The 19,167-nt window shown below is 59.0% G+C and overlaps 1 long non-coding RNA gene across 1 annotated transcript; it reads left to right on the plus strand.

Annotated features, from left to right (window-relative positions):
• The first annotated feature begins 2,656 nt into the window (after positions 1-2,656).
• On the plus strand, positions 2,657-8,063 carry LOC134474988 (uncharacterized). The gene is made up of 2 exons (XR_010045968.1): positions 2,657-7,351; positions 7,606-8,063. It is a non-coding gene; the product is annotated as an uncharacterized LOC134474988 (long non-coding RNA).
• The last annotated feature ends 11,104 nt before the right edge of the window (positions 8,064-19,167 follow it).

Genomic DNA, 19,167 nt, shown 5'->3' on the forward strand with positions numbered 1-19,167 from the left:
GAAGTGGCCTTTCATACCGAGTGAGGCTTCCACATTTCACGCCGCGGATGGACGCCCAGAGCGGTGATCTTCGGGTGTTAATGTGCCAGCTCGCCATTGCATTTAGGTGTCAGAGTGGGCCTGATGCTAAATCAAGCAGCTTTTAAGGTCACCTCAGCCAGAGAAAAAAGTCGGCGTCAGCCGCCAGGACTGTTGTGAGCCCCAAGCGCCTGACAGGAGGCACCGTCCAGCTGTCGGGTCCAGCAGAGGACAGGAAAGGATGCCTGGCCCTTCTCAACCACGTGCCCAGCCTCGAGACCCTGCGGTCACAGTGGAGCGGCCCCAGGCACCATCCTGCTCCACACTTGACCCACAGCCATGGGCTGGATGGAGCAGGGGCAGCCAGGCTGGCTGCACGTGGGGCACACTCAGAGGTCAGAGGGAGGCAGCTGGCAGGACAGGCAACTCCCCCTGGTCCCCACCCCAGCCCAAGATGAGCAGGCAGGGCCGGGGGCCACTCTCCAGCCACATTTTAAATCAACACTTAAACCACTCAGCCCGAAAATTCAGGGGTGCGTGATGGCCGGAGGTGATCCGTATAACTGCTCAGGGACGTCCCCAGCCTGTCGGCTGATCCTGGCTTGAAGTCCCAGCCAGAGCGTGCCTGTCCTCAGGGCAGCTTTTGCTCTGTCTTGGTGCGCAGAGGCTGGGCAGGTCCTGCAAGCAGCAGGCCTCAAACATATCCTGTTTCTCTGGACAGGAAGCAGGGACATGAGTGGCATGGTGGGGACCAGGCAGGGAGAGGAAGAGGTGGGGAGCTGGGAGCCATCCCCCTCCCCCCAGCCTGCGGGCTGGCCGCCCCTGCTGAGGACTGCGAGGTTGTCATCTCGTCCTGGCTTCTTGCTGCAGGCACCCATCTGTTCCTTCTGTGGAGATGAGGTAATGCGGATGATCGCACCCCTGACTCCCACCAGCTGGAATAATCACGGAGCGCTTGGCGTCCATGCCTCGGCGTCTTCTGCGGCTGTGAGCGGCATTCGCAGGAAAATGCTGTGTCCCGTGAGAGGCCCCTGGCTCCACGGAGCAGAGGCCAGGCTGCCACAGCACAGGGTACAGGGTGCAGCACAGGGCCGCAGGGTGCGGTGGTGTAGATGATGAGCCATACTCACCTTGGCTCGAGATGGGCTTGCGTGGCCAAGGCTGGGGGACCACCTTCCCGGAGACCGCACTCAGTGTCCTGAGTCCATGCCAGCCCCGGCACAGGTGACCCTCCTGCACTTGGTGGAAGCTTAGCCCCTGGCTGCAGGGGCTCCTGGGAAACGCAGCTGTAAAGAGATTTGCAGAGTGGACCATGGACCTACACCCTGCCCGCAGCCTGTCACTGTCACCCCCCATGTGTCAGTGCTGAGGGTGGGGCCATGTCCATCGTGGGCACTGCTATGTGCCCTCACGTGTAGTAAGTGCTCAATAAAGCCAGGTGTCCACTCTGCCTCTGGACCGGTGGCCTGGGTCCTGATCGCTGTGAATGGGATTCAGCCAGTGAGCCCCACAGGTGACCACACTGGATCTGTATACACCTAGCATGTGTGGCACACATACAGTGCACAGATGTGGGTGCCTGGAGATGGCACGGGTATCAGAAGCAGAGGATGCCATGCCCTATGCAGTGACATCCTGCTGAGGCAGGAACGTAGCTGCTGTGGTGATGACATCCACGGCCCATCCCGAGTCCAAGAGGCCTTTGCCACATCCATCCATGTCTCCGTGCTGCCCTGGAGGAGCGGATCCCAAGGAAGGGACCCGGAGCCAGTGGTGTCCCAGACACTGTGTGTCCCCAGACACTGTCCACACATCTCTGCCCACGGCCAGGGCAGCCTGGTGGTCAGCATTCACTGAGCACGTATGGGGTCCTGGCTGCACCCCCAGCACTGCAAAGAAGTCCCTAGAAAGTGCAAGTGTCCCCTGTCCTGTGTCCTCTCTGGTTTTCTACAAACCTGCCACCTCCTGCACCTCAATTGGAAGGCGACCCCTTTGGGCCACAGCTGTTTGATATTTGGTTTTGTACTCGATGCTCCAAAGCTAACAGCAGCTGGCCTTTCCTTTGCAGAGAGCAGTGGGGCAGCCTGCTGGCAGCCAGAAGGCCGTGGGTAGTATGCTCTTTCCCTCTTTCTTCCCGTTACTTTGCCAACAGCCAGGGTTGGGGACTCATCCCGGCGAGGTGTGGGGGGCTGATGCGCAGCGCGGGCAGGGAGAGCATGCGGAGGGCTGCGGGTCGCACTGCAGCCGAAGCCAGGTGTGGTGTCCTTCTGCCTGCAGCCTTGGCCCACTGTGACCTGCACAATCTGGAAACAGACGGCAGCACAACACCATCTTGCCCGGCCTCAGCCCTGGCAGCGGCGGCAGCGGCAGCAGCAGAGCAGTGCCCGGGACTCCGTCTGTCACTCCTGTGTGCTCGGCCGGAGCACCCGACACTGTGTGCCGTGGGCCTGTGTGCCCCAAACTTGAGCACTGCCAGAGGAGGAACCCCGGGTTCCCCCAGGCACAGCTGCAGTGAACCTTGAGCCTCAACGCCTGGGAGAGCAGTTGGTGGGGCTGCAATGCCGGGCAGAGGCATTGAGACCAGAAGGCCAACAGGCGCTGCGCTGTCACTCAGCTGAGGTGGGCGTGCGGGGCTGGGTAGGGGCGCTGTGCAGGCACAGACATCCCCAGCCAGGACATATTCTTTGCTGTGGAGCACGAGGCAAGACATGGGCACCATCTTTAGTTTTGCTGTTTGGTTTGGCTTGGTTTTAGTTTTGTGGGTTGAACCCAGGCGCATCACACGGAGCTGCCTCCCTACCTTGTGATTATGTTTGAGGCAGGGTCTCCCTGAGTCACTGAATTGCCCAGGCTGGACTCTCCCTGGGATTCTCATGCCTCAGCCTCCAGGACGCCAGGGTTACAGGCCCGTTCCACCACGGCTGAGACCAGGAACGGCTGCAGGGGCCTTGGGAGAGCTATTCTGCCTCACGTCCTGTGCCACAGCCCTGGGAGTGGTGGCCAGGAGGGCGGTGGCCGCTGGGCAACAACAGGGCTCCCCACTCCCCTCAGCCACCCGCACTCAGAGACTGGAAAGCCAGCCCTGCCCCTGCGCTCAGGGAGGCGGCCCCGCTGGCCTCAGTCTTGCTTTCTGGCCAGGCAGGGAAACCCCGCTTCCCTCAGTGCCCAGTGATGACACAGTCCTCTACAGCATGCAGGGGGTGGCCCAAAGAGTACCAAGCTGCCTTCTGGGTCAGGTGACACAGGGTGGCCCAGGGCAATGGTGGCAGCTTGACCGAGCTCACCCAGAGGCCATGCAAGGGACCCGGACGTGTCACCAGGCCTCTGCCCAGGGACTACTTAATTGAGATTTCTTTGCACTCAGAAAGGCTGGGAATGGGGGTACCCTCCTGCCTCAGCCTCCTGAATGCTGCCCCTTCCTTTTTCTTCCTTTTGGAAAAGCCCAGGATTCCTGGTTACGAGGTCCAGGCAGCCCTGCAGGCCGCGTCAGGCCGCCCACGTGGAGGTGACCATTCTGTCTTCTCTCTGGAGAAAGTTTGCTGTCTTTACACTGCCCGCGTGTGACTAAAACACCACATTTGCAAGACTGTGAGCGCTGCACACTTTGACCATTCTGCCCTCACCGTCCAACCCACTCCCCGATCCCGAGCGCTGGCCTGAAGGGTGAGAGTCACCGCTTCCTTCCAGGAATCCTTCCTCCCTTGGCTCTGTACCTGAAGACTTCCCACCCTGCTCTGTACAAGGCAGGGCCACTGCAGAGGTGCCAGTCAGGTTTTCTGGGAGGTGTCCTATTAGGTAGTAGGGGAGGGAGGTCTTTTCTGCCGCTCACTTGTTTTCAAAGTGTGGACATGAGGGCTGGTGCTCATGCAGCCATCCTGGACCTCGAGGTAAGAGCCATTTGCAGAGTATGACGAAGCAGCAAGACAGGAAGGGCTGGTCTCTGACGGCTTTGGCGCCTGGCACCCGCCCTGCTACATAAGAGACCCAGATCATGTTGGCAGTGCCACCGTTGTTCTGGGATCTGGGTCGCTCCCAGCGGATCTGATCCTGGTTGACCTGAGGATGCCAGCCACGTCAGCCTGTTAAAGCAACCCGCAGTCTGAGCTTGTTTTCTGTTTTCTTTCTCACACCGAGCAGAGAATGAATCAAGGGCTTGTGAGTTCCATTCACACCCAAACCCCAGCCGTGCCGGGGCTCCCTCCCACTTGATCTCTCTGCCCACACCCAAGCTGTTACACCCCGACCCGTGGCCTCTCTAGTGCCGTGGTGCCCGCTGCTGTGTGCAGGCCAGTTAAGGAATCCACCTCCCACTGCCAGGGACAATTTCTGAACACATCTCTGCCTCGTGGCGAGAACGTGGCTGCGTGGTTGCTACGTGATTGCTGCCAGTTCCACTTCCTGGCCAGGGCTGGGCAAACGGAGCTGCCCACTGACTTTCCCGGCCGCCTCATGCTCCTGTGTTTGTACTGCACTCACCCGCTGCAGCCCCTCCTGCCCGGCGCAGATCGATCGGCTGATTAAGCCATCAGATTGCAGCAGCCAGCTGTAATTTTAAACCCGTATCTCCTCTACTCCCTCTGCTGCAACCCACAACCCCACCACCCTCGCCCCCCCTGCCCTCCCTCCCCATGGATCCAGCGGCAGGACACCGAAGCAGGAGCTGCCCAGCCAGCAGCTGGCTAGTCCGCTTTCCCAGGCTTGGCTTTCAGTGGAATGTGTGAAGAGGTTTATTTTGTATTTTTGGATTGCGAGACAGGGTCTTGCTACACAGTCCAGGCCGGCCTCAAACTCCCGGCGCCCCTCCTGCCTCAGCCTCCTGAGTGCTTGGATTACAGGTGTGGGCCTCTTGCCGGGCCAGATGTTCCCTTCTTTCTGGGATCAGTGTCACACCACACCCAGTATGGGTTCTATGGCTGCGTGACAATTGGTCCACAGCTCAGCAGCGAACCTCGAGTGTCCCATCTATGGGGTCAGGGGCCCCGGTGACCTCACTAGCCTCCATGGCTTCCTCCTTGGCACCATCCTGTGACACATGGATCTGTTCTGGGCTTCCAGGGCTCCTCGAAGCCCGGCCACACTGAGCACCACCCAGAAGACTCCCTTTAGGGCCTTTGCCCTTGTAAGGGTGGGCAGGAAGGGAAATTAGCACCAGTCACGGGGACTCAGACCCTGTCCCCAGTGCACCGTGGAGCCAGGTGGTGGCCCTGGAGCCCCAGGCCACTGGGCAACAGCTCTAGGATGAGGTTGAAGCCAGGTTGGGCCCAGTTCTGCAGAGGGCACCCCAAGCTCCTGCCCCGCTGGTCTCCTGGACAGGAAGCTGCACAGAGCACAGCAGCCAGTGGTGCCCAGCTGAGGCGGCAACTCCACCCTGGGTCCCCATTGGTGGCACTGGCAGCAGTGCATGCACTGGGCAGCTGCTCCTGGGAACCTGCCTGCCCGCTCCGAGGTCCCCAGAACCAGAACCGGCTAAGCTCTGCCCTTCACCTCCACCAAAGTGCTCTCCTGAGACAGCACCCGCCTGGCACCCGGCACCGCCTCCTGGCCTGCAGCCCACTGAGTGCTGGGGCATCCAGGGCAACCTGGCCAGGACCTGTGCCCACACACATGGGGAGTGCAAGGTGGCTGTTACCCAACTGAGCTCAGAAAGGAGCCGATGCCACCTTCCGTGCCCCTCCTTGAAGGGTGTCACTCTCCACCCCCAGCTCCTGGGCTATGTGGGGCTCAGCCATCTGGGGTCAGGTGCCTGGGCTCTGGTGACAGATGCCCAGTTTGCCTACTGTGTTTCCAGGTTCATTTTCTCACAGTGTCCAGTTCCCCTCCTGGTCCTTCAGCTGAGGAGTAACAACAAAAAGCTGGGCACACCTGTGATCCCAGCACTCGGGAGGCTGAAGCAGGAGGATTGCCCAGAACACAGCTGCTCTCTCCTGGGGTGCCGGCTTCTTTCCAGCCACTCCAGACTACAGCCCCCCACACGCTCCCCTTGCCACACAAGCTATCGGCTTCAGCCGGGCCACCTACGGGCAGAGCCAGCACGGCCCTGGCCAGCAGCCTGGGGAGATGCTGGATCGGCCATGCAGGGTAGTGAGTTCCCCACCAGCAGAGGCAAACAAGTGTGGCTGGGAGGCAGCCTGACCCTCAGGCCTCTCTCCCTGTGTGGCTCTGCAGGTGTGCGGGGCAGAGCCTGTTGTCTTGGTTGTTGCCACTGCAGTCCATGTTGCCCACCCCCCCAGCACTACTCACTGTCTCCGGGCTGAAGAGGCAGTGTCTGTCTGAGGGAAGCAAGGTGCCCTGGACCTGGGGGCTCCTGGGAGCTGGCTTTGGACACGGTGGGGAGTTTCAGTTCTCCAGGCTGTGGCCCGGGCACCACCAAGGCCTGTGTTGTTCATCCCTAGCCTGCATGCGAGGCTGCTGCTGACCCATTCAGCAGACAAGGAGACTAAGGCTGCCAGACCTGCAGAGGTGGCCCAGCCAAGAGGGAGAGTGCAGCCCTCAGTGCAGCAAGAGGATTGCAGGCTGGGGATAGATTGGGGGGGGGGGGTGGCAGGACTGGGGTCCCCCCATCTGAAGTGTGGAGAGCACTGGGGTGGGCAGACGAAGCCCTGCCAGCCAAGCCAGAGGGTGCAGACAGGACCGGGGACCCAGCCTGTGACCCGTGTGACCCCAGGGACACTCAGCCTCCCCTCTCCCCGTCCTCCCACTGCCCGTCCTACTGTTACTGTTTGCCTTGCTTTCCAGGGACTGACCCGGGCTTTTGCCCTGAGCCACTTCCCATCCTCCTGACGTTGTGTGATGAGACAAGGACTCACTAAATCACCAAATTGCCCAGGCTGGGCTCACACTTGTGCTCCTCCTGCCTCAGCCTCCCAGGTGCCGGGATCACAGGTGTGAGCCACCACACCCAGCCCAGCCCTGGGTTTTAACTGCTAACCCACTGGGTGCCCCAGAGGGCTCCCCATGGCCCCTAGACTCCTCCCTCTGCAGCCCCCAGAAGCCTGGTCACCGCCCCCCTCCTAGAGTTCCTGAATCGCCAAGGGCTAGAGACCATGTCTAACTTTTCCATGAGCTAGGATCACAGAAGTGGGGTCACGAGACACGGGGACACGGGCTTTTTAAAGGCCTTCTGTTCGGAGCTGATAGAATCACAGGAACTTAGAGAACCAGCTCGGAGCGCTGTGGACCCTTCTCCCGACAATACCATTGTATCTGTCTCCAGATGGGGCACTGGATGGGTACAGTACCAATCCGTTCACTATGGACTTAAGACACAGTGATGCCTGCGTGATGGCACAGACTTGTAATCCAGTATTCAGGAGACTGAAGCAGGAGGGTCACTGTGAGTTGACGTTCAGCCTGAACATAGTGAGACCCTGTCTCAAAAAAGAAAAACAAATTTTGTATATGATTTATGTTGGGGTGTGTGTGTGTGTGTGTGTGTGTGTGTGTGTGTTCTGTTGGTTCTCTTCCTCTCTGAAAGCCCTGACTAACTCAAGTCTGTAGAGGGGTAGTAGGAACTGAACCCAGGGCCTTTGCACAGAGCTACGCCCCCAGCCCTTTTTCTCTTATTCATTCATTCATTCATCGAGACAGGCTCTTGATAAGTCGATAAATTGCCCGGCTGGACTGAAACTTACCACCCTCCTGCCTCAGCCTCCCCGACTGCTGGGGCACCGAGCATGCGCCACTGCACATGGTGAGACAGGGCTTGCACGTCTTCAATAAACGGGTCCTAGGCGGCAGCTGTCTTAGCCGTGTGGCCAGTGTCGCCTTCCCTCCCGTTCCTGCCTTTGCACTTGGGCGGGAATCTGCGCTGACCGCCCACCTCGCCCTGGTGCCCGCAGGGCCGCTGGCTCTCCAGAGCGCCCCGTTACCAGCCCACAGTGATGGTGCTTTCTTGTTCCCTCCCAGCTCTTTCTTCTTCTGTGATTTGTGTCCACCAGAAATGCTGGAGTTGGGAGCCCTGGTCACAGTGACCCTTGAGTCACTACCAGGCTTCCAGCGGGAAGACTTTTCTTTAATTTTCTATTAAATATGCTGCTTGCTATAAATTTTTAGTCAATTTTTAGTTGCTTATCAAATCAAGGAAGCCTCATATTTCTGGGTGTCTGTGTGTTCTTTCTTGTGGCGCTAAGTATAAAACCAAGATCCTCACACAGGCGAGGCAAGTAGTCTGCCCCCGAGCTCCCCCGCAGACCTTTTTCTTTTTCATTTTCTTTCTCTTTATTTTTTCCCTGTCTTTTTGAGACAGGGTCTCGCTATCCTGTTCAGGCTGGCCTTGGGCTCACTTTGTAGCCCAGGCTGGTCTCAAACTTGCAGTGATCCTCCTGAGTGCTGCACCAGCATGCCCAGCCTATACACATTCCTTTTGCATGTTTTGTTTTGTTTTTGTTTTTGCTTTTGCTTTTTTTTTTTTTTTTTTTTTTTTTGATGCTGGGGATCAAACTCAGGACCTGGACTTGCTAGGAAAATGCTCTCCCACTGAGCTATGTCAACAGGCACTTTTTTGGTTTTCTAAGAACATTGTCTCCCATGAATGGTGTGAGTTTCCAAGCACACTTCCCGCAGCCTTGGTGAGGATCAGGTGGTTTTCTCCCTGTCAGCGGGGGTTGGATGTTAAGCCAACCTTGCATTCCCAAAACCAGCCCCACCGGCTGCCACAGCGCTCTATTTGAGTTGCTGGTATTTTGCTAAGGACTTTTATGTCTACTGCCGTGACAGTAATGAACTCGGATGTCCCTGCTGTGATGATGCCATCAGGAACGCCAGCCCTGTGCTGACGTAGGCACGGCCCCTTCTCCTCACAAGCTCCGGGAGGAGGTGTGAGCCTGAGGTATTTCTCCCTTGGATGCCTGACAGAATTCTCCAGAGAAGCCATACGGTCCCAAAATTTCCTTGGACTCAGTTTCCTTTTTGTTTTTTCCCTTGTGACAGTTTTGGTGGGTTGTGCTTGTAAAATTCTTAGTCCTGTCCACTGCATTTTCAGATTCAACTTAATTTTCAAATTTCCCGGCATAAAGCACTTCCTGTGTCTGCTTCCATTGATTCCCTTAAGCCTGAGGCCTCTGCAGGGAGACGCAAGTGATTAGAGGCATCTACTTCTCCACAAAAGCCTGCGTCACTGGGCATGGTGGTGCCCACCTGTCACCCCAGCACTCAGGAGGCTGAGGCAGGAGGATCGCTGTGAGTCCAAGGCCAGCCTGGGCTGTACAGTTAGACCCTGTCTCAAAAAAAGGATCCCGTATCAGCCTTGTCCTGTGTCTGCAGGTCCAATGTGTGTGTCCCTGTCACCTTTCCTACCTGGCCTTGAACTGTCCACCAAATCAGGGAACTGATGGACCACACAGCGCCCCCAGCTGCTGAGGGCCTTTGCAGGAGTTACAGGACTTTAAGATGAGCTTTCAGTGACCGTTTGCACCGACGCCTCTGAGGGCTCTCTCGGTGCCCCAGCCAGACAGTCACTGATAGATTAGTTTGAACCAAGATTAATTAATCAATAATTTATGCAGATGTTTTTCCCTGCTCTGGATATCACTGGACAGGGCCGGGCACACCTTGGCTTAATGAAAGCTGATACAGAAAATTAAAAGAAAAAATACCCCGCCACAAGCGCAGGGTCACCAGAGACATGTCCATCAGCGATCGATGCGGGGCAGAGCAGGCAATGTGGACACCTCGTGGGGGCCAAGCAGGGCTGGGTGTCCATGGGCTCACTGGCCATCTGGGTGTTTGGTACCAGCCCAGAAGTGCGCACTTCCGCCGGCCCTGAGACGTCCCTGTCACCCAGTGATGGGGACCCAGGCAGGATTGGGGCCTCAGGGCCTTCCCGAGTCCACAGAGCTCACAGTCCTCTTCCTTTCCTTCCCTGGCCTGCAGCAGAAGCAGGGATCAGGCCCGGGAGGGGACAGACAGGGAGGGGACTGGCAGGGGTGGGGGCCAAAATGCCACCTCCCCCACCCATGAGACCCCAAGCCACAACCAGATGTCCAAGGCAGGGCTGGTCTCCCGCAGGACTGAGCCAGGGCTCAGGAGCTGCCTGGACCCATCAGGCGCTCAGCACTGAGCAGCTCCAGGGTCCTCGCCGGTCAGCGGCCACCGTGGAACAAAGGACAGGAAGAACTGTGGCTTCACCTGTGGCTCATCAAAAGCGGACACAGTGTTTTCTTCTGAGGCGGTCAGAGACTTGAAGGGGTTTGGGGGCTGGTGCAGTGGGGCACATGTCTGTCATCCCAGCACTCGGGAGGCTGAGGCAGGAAGATCACCTGTGAGGCCAGCTTGGGCCACATAGCAAAACCCTGTCTCAAAAACAAAACAAGACAATGATTTTTGCTCGAGCGAGGACCTCTTGAGGTGGCTAAGAGCAGAACAATGCTTGGTTTTCGCTCTGGGAAAGCAGGTCCAATTTTCTCAGCCCTGCTGGGAGAATATCTGTCTGAAAAGCCACAGAAGAAGACTTCTTAGCCCGAAATTTCTTTTATTAGTGTGCATTTGGGATGCATGGTGACCAGCTCTGTGGCGTGGACACAGTGGCCATCCATGACCCCTCTGTGTTCCTCCTGCGACCCTGTCCCCGCCATGGGCCCCTTCCCTTCGCAGGGCTCCAGCCACTGCTCCCTGCCAGCTGCCTTTTCTCTTCTCTTCTCTTCTCCTCTTCTCTTCTTTTCTTTCTTTCTTTCTGTTTTGCCATCTTTTTGAGACAGGGTCTCTATGCAGTTCAGGCGGGCCTTGAACTCACTTTGTAGCCCAGGCTGGTCTCTAACTCGCAATGATCGTCCTGCCTCAGCCTCCTGAGTGCTGGGATGACAGGCGTGCGCCCTACCCCCGGCCCTACCCATCTTTTCTTTCACTCTGTTTATACACTTTGGGCACCAGAGTGTCCCGTGGGCAATGTCTGGCCACGTCTGGACTCTCACTGTCCAAAGCTGCTGCCCCAGGTCCCTGAAGAGCTGCAGCAGCTGAGTGGCTGAAATGTCCCCCAGCCCTGCCAGGTCCTCCAGAGCCATGAAGCCAGGACTGAGCCACGATGGGTGCCCTGCACCCTGCCTGGCACAGCCCGTAAAAGCCGCTTCTGCTCTTCTGCAAATGGACACCTCCTGTCCCGGACTCTGCTGGCCTCTACCCCAGGCCCTCCCCGCCCCCACCCTTCCTCCTCAGATCCACTTCTGCCTGCACATGCCTGCTGCCACCTCAGGTCTAATGTCCACTGTCACCTAGAGCTGCTAGCCTCTGGCTGCAGCCCCACCCCTCCAGATGGCCTCACGGCGATGGCCCGGGTGCCCCAGGGCCCTAGGAGGCAGGGAGGTAATTCTGGACGCCTTCCTGGAGGAGGGGGATGTGACAGTGGCTGCCTGCTCACCAGCTTTCTTCTCCCAGCAGGGTGGCAGCTCCCAAAGGTGGACACTGGTCACCGATGCCCTGAGCACCAGCCACATGCTGAGCTCCATCCGCGTGGCCCAGAGCCCTGGCTGGGTGACCCTTTCTCAATGCCCAAGCCCTAGGAATGCAGGGGCACCCCAGAGGGAGGCTGCCTGGCTGAGGAAGAAACAGAGGCTCTGGGACAGCACCTGGGCCTCCACCCCTGGACGCCTGTCCAGCTCAGACTCAGTGGCCCAAGCCAAGGGCAAAGCACTAGGTGTCCTCAGAGGTCGGGCCAATAGGAGCCCGAAGTCTCGGCCTCTCCCCAGGCCACCAGCTGTTTCCCCAGGTCCCCGCTGGGGGACACAGGCTTGTGGCTGCTGAGTTTGCTGACTGCACCGCCAATCACTGGTCATGAGCATAAAAGCAACAATGGCTGAGCCATTGTCCGGTGCCAAGGGCAGCACCAGGGACAGGGAGGGAGGCGTGAGCCTCTCACCTCCCAGGAGAGAGGAATTAGCTGGATTAGAGTGCTCAGCTCAGAGGTTGAGGGCTTGGCCAAAATCCTGTGCAGGTGGTGGGGGAGCTGGGCTCAGCGTCTCCCCTGCCAGGGTCCCCATCTCCTCCACGCTCCCCGCCCCAGGCAGAGCGGCCCAGCCTCAGCCTCACTCCAGGTCACTGTGACCAAAGGTGGCAGGAATTGCCCTGTCTTTGGGGCTTCCCTAGGAAGATGTTGGGGTCCTCTCCTAACTGGGGGTAACCAGGACAACATTCAGGAAAGCAGCACAGCACAGGGACAGGAGAAGGGAAATGACATCATTAAGGCCTGTTTTAAACCAGGCGTGATGGCACATGCCTGTCATCCTAGCACTCAGGAGGCTGAGGCAGGAGGATTGCCACAAGTCTGAGACCGGCCTGGGCTACTAGGTGAGTCCAAGGCCAGCCTGAGCTCACAGTGAGACCCTGTCTCCAAAAGACAAAAAAAAGAAAAAGAGCCTGTTTTGCACCAGGCATTTTATAGACCTCTCCTCATCCAAACAGGGCTGTGAAGCCCAGTTCAGAGAGGGGGAAACTGAGTCTCCTGGGGGAAATCAACTGTTGGGGGCCATGATCCCGGGTGCCAGGCAGCTAGGAGTCTCCTCAGAGTCCCAGGCAGGGAGAAGGTCAGCATGGGGCACCTGGGCCCTGGGTGGCCAGCAGGGACTGGGTATGGGGGGCACCTGGTGTCCTGCAGGGACCCCAGGCCCCTTGTGCCCCCACTGGCTGGGGAAGAATTGTGGCCAGAGGGGAGCAAGGGCAGCTCTCTCTGCAGAGGTCATCAGGCTGGAGCAGGGCCACAGCCACCAGCCATACCTGCAGCGCGGCCTGAACGCCTTCCAGGTCCCCGCAGGGCCTCACTGCCCCGACAGCTTGGGGCAGCTGCTGCTTTGGACAGCCTAGGACAGCAGGGAAATCTGCTCCTCCCGGTACTGACCAGAGAGGTGGTGCCCGGGCCTGGGAGGCAACAGAGAGGCACCGCTGGACCCGCAGCCCCTGCTGCCCAAGCTCCCCCAGGATCCAAGACCCAGGTGCTGCTCCCCACCACCCTCCATGGCTCCGAACAGGAATGCAGGATAGGGCCCTGTCAGAGAGGTGACTCCAGCTACTCAGAGCCACCAGTGAGCCCATCAAGGGCACAGCAGAAACTCGTACCCAGGAAGCACTTCTCCAGCCATTCCTGGTCAGCAGCACTGGTCCCTGTGATAAGCATCCGGCCTGTCCTTGGCTGCCCTCTCTTCAGAACAGTTTTTTTTTTGTTTGTTTGTTTTTTGTCTTTTTCCTTTTTATTGGTACCAGGTATCGAACTCACGACTGCCTGCTTGCTAGGGAGGCGCTTATGCCGCTGAGCTAAACCCCCAGCCCCTCTCTTCAGAACAGTTTTAGGAGATGCTCAGTGAGCCACACTTTGAACCAGGCTTGGAGTAAAGCAATGACAGAGTGGGGAGGTGACATCCCGTCCCCTTGTAAGCTACCACCAGGCTAGGTAGAAATCAGGTGGCCTTTCAGACAGGGAGGTCTGGGCTCGAGGGTCCAGGAAAGCATGGGCTGACATAGACCACACAGGTGTCCATACATGAGGGTGAGCAGCTGGTGGAAGAAGAGAGCAGGGGGGAGTGGTGGAAGGAGCTTCATGTGCAAAGGTCCTGTGGGTATGGTGCTGAAGACATGGAGGACTCAGGAGCAAAACAGAGAGGTGTGAGGTGGTGGACAGGACAGGCCAAGCAGGATGACAGGCTGGGGAGGAGACTGCCCTGCAAAGCATGGTACCCACTGGGGATTTGGGATCTGGAATGGGGGAGAAGTGAATGAATGAATTATAATCCTGAGCTCTACAGGGATCTCCTCCATACTGCATGGGCCCCACATGCATAGTCCAACATCCACTCCCCCTACAAACAGCTGTGCTCTGCACCTGGGGTCGCCCCTCTCACCCTCAGGGGAACAGGAGTCCTCTCCACATGGCCTCTGCCCCTCCAAGCCCCTCTACCACCTTGCCAACTCTGCCGACATCTGCCTCCAGGTGGCGCTGTGGGCTCTGCAGGGAGGGCAGGGTACAGCTCAGGAAGCTAAGCCTGGGCCACAAATGGGCACCCAGCCCTGGCTCCCCAGCCTCCAGCAGCTGCTTCTGCCTCGGTGGCCCCAGTGCACAGTCCGGCAAAGGGGGCAGCAGCAGGTGAAGGACAGCAGTGAGCTGCATCCTCCTCAGGTGCCACCTGGTGCTGCACGCTTCCCCACTGTACAGGGCACCAAGTCCTCGAGGGCCCCTGAGACTCCGCAAAGCAACAGGCCAAGCGCTAAACCAGTGAGCCCAGTGTGAGTGCCCAGATCCTTGCTCCAGCCTGGGACCACGGTGGGCAGAAGTGGCCTCGTGTACTTAACTGCTATCCAGCCGCTGCCAGCCAGGACATCCTGGTCCCACTCCCTGGGGAGTCCTGGGTGGGCCCCCGAGGGCAGCCACGAGGTTTCTTCTCCCCAGCACTCACCACAGAGAGCTGTGAGCAGATTCCTACCAAGCTGGACTGGGTTTTGGCCAGAGGCCTAGAATCTGCCTGGCAGGGGTGGCGGGACAGATGGGATCCTATATGGGGCTCCTGACTCATGTGATGCTGGGAGAGAAGCCCTTCTCAGGCAGAGTTTCCAGGCCTATGACCACATAGGAAGCCTTCCCAGGCTGGGCCAGCTGCCACAGCCTGGCCCTGCCGAAGGGGCCTACATCCCACCTGGACAGAACAACTAGGGGCCCCCCAACCCATTCCTGTACCCGAGAACCACGGCTCCCGGGGCTCTGGGGTTCAGAGCAGGTAGAAGGGGGCCACGGCTTCGCCATCTCCCTGGATCCCGGGGTATGGCGGGGCCTGGGACATCTGCACATGCATTGTCCAGGTGATGCCCATGGCCTGCCCCTCGTAGCCACTGGGGCCACCTAGGTGCAGACTCATTTCTCTTGCTGCTGTCTAGGAGCCCAGGCCAGGGCCCAGGGCTGAGCTGTTCTACAAAGGACCCCATCACCTTGTCCCCAAACATGTCACCCAATGCCTGTGTGCCCAGTGTATGCATGCAGAGGTGTCCCTATGAGGATGGCATTTGCTGGAACCCTGAACAGCTGCCTTCAGGCCACCAGAGATGGTGCAAGGGGCAGCACCAAGGCTTGGTCCCTTGTCCTGGCTTTCTGTGCCCAGCGCCCTTCTAGGTGTCCCACGTAGGGGAAGAGAGGAGCCCAAGAGGCTGCGGGTTGGCAGGAGGGTGGGGCAGGGGTCGGAACTGACTCTGCAGCTCATATTCAAACCCCTGGAGCTCCTCCTGGCCCTGCCACAACTGCACAGAGGACAGGTATTCACCTGTCCACGGACTGCCCACCTCTGGGCCTGGAACCCTAGGGCTGCCCTCTCCCCTGCTCCCAGGGGCCTGGCACCTCTGGTTTTTGCTTTCTATGAAAACTTTGTACCTTCCGCAGTCACCACCAGGAAATGGCCCTGTGGCTTCCTTTTACTTGTGAGCCTAGCAGTCTGGGAGGCTGAGGCTGGAAGATCCCAAGTTCCAGTCCAGCCAGGGCCCCACCTCTTAATAAAACAGCAAAGGATTCAGCCCTGGGTGGGCCCAGGGTCCCATTCCCGGTATGGGGGCGGCGTTCTGTCCACAAGGGCAGGCACAGGAGTGTGTGGGGTGTGTGGGGCAGGAGGGGAGGCAGAGCCCCCAGAACCCCAACTCCATCTTCCACGGTGGAGTAAACAGGCAGGCCAGCTGCGGCTTCTGAGGAGGACAGGCTGTGGGGGCGTGGGGGGTTGGGGAAGTGGAGCTCCTGCCCCCAGGCCTGCAGCCCTGCCTGGGAAGCCTTCCCTCCCCCTTGCTGAGCTCCGCTCTCCAGATCCATCCCGGTCAGCTCAGGCCTGAGGCCAAGCAAAGGGGTCACCGCTAACTACATGCTAATGAGAGCTGGATCCATCTCCCCAGCGGGCGGGCATCAATGCCTTGTGCAATGTGCGCAGGTGTGGCCAGCCCGGTGGGGGAGGGGGCTGCAGCCGACCCCTGCCCTGCCCCCTCCTCCCCAGGGAGAACAGGCTGCAAATTGAAATCCCTGCTCCAAGAAGGAACCAGGGGACAGAGAAAGAAAGGAGAAGACAGCAGGCACCGTTTAAACCAGGGCTCAGAGCTGTAGCCGAGCAGCTAATGAATCCAAGGTGCCCGGGAGCCCAGGGCGAGTCTGGCTGGATGCAGGGGAGCCTCCTCCTCCTCCGTCCGTCCGTGGGGGCTGGGGAGCTGGGGGGGAGGGGTCCTGCACAGGCCTCTGCCTGGCCCAGCTCCAAGGGGCCCTCCTGGCACCCATGGGTCATTTACTCAGCACCAGTGGGTACTGGGGCTCCGACGCACTGGCACCCTGCATTCTAGAACACTGACACTCAGGAAACACCCTGCCCGTGTTTCCGCAGGGACAGGGACAACACGGCCTGTGGTCCTTGCCTGAGTTTGTGCCTGGGCAGCCGTGTGACCACGAGCAAGCTGCTGGCCGTCTCTGGGCTGGGCAGGCGCCGGGGCAGCACCCCAGCCCCACAACCCCCTCCTGAGACCTTTCCTGTGCCTCCCTTGCCCGTCCCAACGGGTCAGGCCACGAGGCCCAGAGAGGGCACTGATCTGCCCGCGGTCACCAGCAAACCCGCAACAACACAGGCCTCCAGGCTGCCGCTTCTCCGCGCCCCAGGATCCGAAACCCTGCTCCGCAACCCTGCTCCGAGTGGCCTGCTCCCTCTGCCCCTCCAGACCAGACCCAGAGCGGAGGCAGGCGAGAGCTGGCCCGGGAGGGAGCAGCAAGGCCTCGAAGCCAATTCCCCAAGCAGCCTCGAGGCTGTCAGGACCAGGCTGTCAGGACCAGGTGTGTGTGCGCACCCGTTGCGGGTGGCGAGGACAGCGGTCTGGGCCTCGCCCATGGAGGACCAAGTCCGCTCCCCTGCGTCTGCGTCTCACCTGCCTGGCTCCTGTCATCACTGCTCTTCCACACATACGTGTGCACCACACACATGTCCACATGCGTGAACCTGCACCTGCACACAGTGTGCACCCACAACTGCAGCTTTGGCCAGCAAGGTGCAGCCACACCGGGCCCAGCTTAGCCCAAAACGCCAGCTGCAGAGGAGGCCCCACCCCCACTCCGCGGCTGCGTCAACACAGGTGCAGTGAAGGCCCAGAGCGCCTGGCGCCCCGGGGTGGGAAGCTGCTGGGGTGTCCAGCCAGGGACATCAGAGCACAAGCATGGACTGTGCTGTCCCAGACACTGGCCAGCAGCCGCTTCGAGTGAGCATCAGGCCAGCTCTAAGTGAAATTTATTTAGGTTAAATTTATTTCTTAAGCCGCAGTCCCATGGCCTGCAGGTGGCCTCTTGGTCACAGTTGCGGTGCAGTACGGAGATGAACCTGTCCGTGATCCCCCGCAGCTCCAGGACAGGCGGCTCCGATCACATTTCACAGATGGCTCATGGACGCACAGGGAGGGGACACAGAGGGACACTGAGCAGCTCAAGTTCCCGGCGCCTCTCGTAGACTAGCAGGCTGGCACCAGGACTGCCCGGGCCACTCCGTGTCCTTGCCAGACCCTCCTGAAACAGAGTGGGGCCCCAGCACTCTGCAGAAGTGACATCACCCAGGAGGGAGCTCAAGGTCCCCAGGTCTAAGAACTGGGACTGGTGCCAGCCGAGCTCTGGCAGAGAGAAGCCCACTTCCTGAGGGCGAACAGGGCCCAGGAGGGGACAGCAGGGGCAGCTCCAGGGTGGCTGCCTACTAGACAAACGTCACTCCATGCAGAAATGCTCCTTTCTTGACTGCGTCATGGTGCAGCTGCTGAAAAGGGGGAGCCCTGTTCTATGTGGTTACCCAGGGTTTGCGCTGCACCCCAGACCAGGGCTCCGTTACCCCCCAGGCCAGAGACCTGCAAGCTTTCTGTGTAAAGAGCCAGAGAGGACACAACACAGGCTTTGCACCCCTGCAGCAGTGACAAAGACTCATTCACACCCTGGAGATGGGTCAGCAGCCAGCCGCGGGTGGACAGGGGCGGGCACAGCCAGATTCACAAAGATTGGTCACAGGCCAGAGCCAGCCCTGGACCCTCTTTTTTTGTCTCTTTGAGACAGGGTCTCGATGGGCAGTTCAGGCTGGTCTTGAGCTCACTTTGTAGCCCAGGCTGGTCTTGTACTCACAACGATCCTCCTGCCTCAGCCTCCCAAGTGCTGGGATCACAGGTGCGCATCACCCACCCAGCTTTGGACCCTCATGTTTGAACCCCACCTTTGGAGCCTCAGAGTCTCTTCCTGGACCCTGTCCTGTCACCCACAGCTGCTGTCCTTTCTGCTTGAGTGCCTTTGTAGCCATTCTAGAAGCTGAGGACTTGGGACCTACTGCTCTCCTCTCCCCATACTCCAGAGGAGGCTGTTAACCGGGAACCCACCCCATGACTTCAGATCCCCTCCCCACTCTCTCTCTCTGGGGTCCTCTGCCTTGGATGATGGAGGGGTTGGCTGCAAAAGACACAAAAGGCTTTCATGGAGCATGTGTGGTAGTCCACGTGCCTGTAATCCCAGCTACTTGGGAGGCTGAGGCAGGAGGACTGTGAGTTCGAGGCCAGCCTAGGCAACTTGGTGAGCCACTGTCTCAAAAGGTGGAACACAGTGGCAGAGATCCCCTGGGTTTAAGCCCCAGTATAAAAAAAAAAAAATTGTGGGATGGGTTAACTCTTCTCTACACCTCTGGCATCGCCATGAGAGCGAGCAAGTGGCCTGGTGGAGAAGGAGAGAGAGCGAGCAGTGTGATCACCCAGCCAGTGGCCACCTGCCCATGTGTGAGCCTGGCCAAGGCCAGCAGTGTGAAAACCTCCTGCCCCCTCCTACTTGCTGACTCCTGACGCATGAGAGAAGTGCCTGCGGTTGCTCCCAATAAAATGTTGGGTTTATTTGTTATGCAGCACTAATGTCAGCAGAGCTAACGATACACTCAGAGCCTCCCCATTCTGAAGATGGAAATACAAGGCCAGGAGGTGTTAGGTCCTTCATTCGAGGCTTTACCATGGCTAGGTTTGCCCCTAACTCTCTACTTCCTGTGTCTCTAGGTCACAAGCTCCACGCTGGTCAAGCTTTTGCTTCAAGATTTAACAGCTGCTCATCCCCTCCTTAAATACCCACCTATGCAAGGGGTGATCAAAAATATGGTGAATGCTGCTGGGCGCCATTGAACAGAAAGCCAGGTCTGTAAAACTGCAAGGCCCTGTCCTCCGCCACCC

Source organism: Cavia porcellus, unplaced genomic scaffold (assembly GCF_034190915.1).
Source record: "Cavia porcellus strain 051 isolate PalLab524CR breed Dunkin Hartley unplaced genomic scaffold, mCavPor4.1 scaffold_49, whole genome shotgun sequence".
Classification (NCBI taxonomy): Eukaryota; Metazoa; Chordata; class Mammalia; order Rodentia; family Caviidae; genus Cavia; species Cavia porcellus.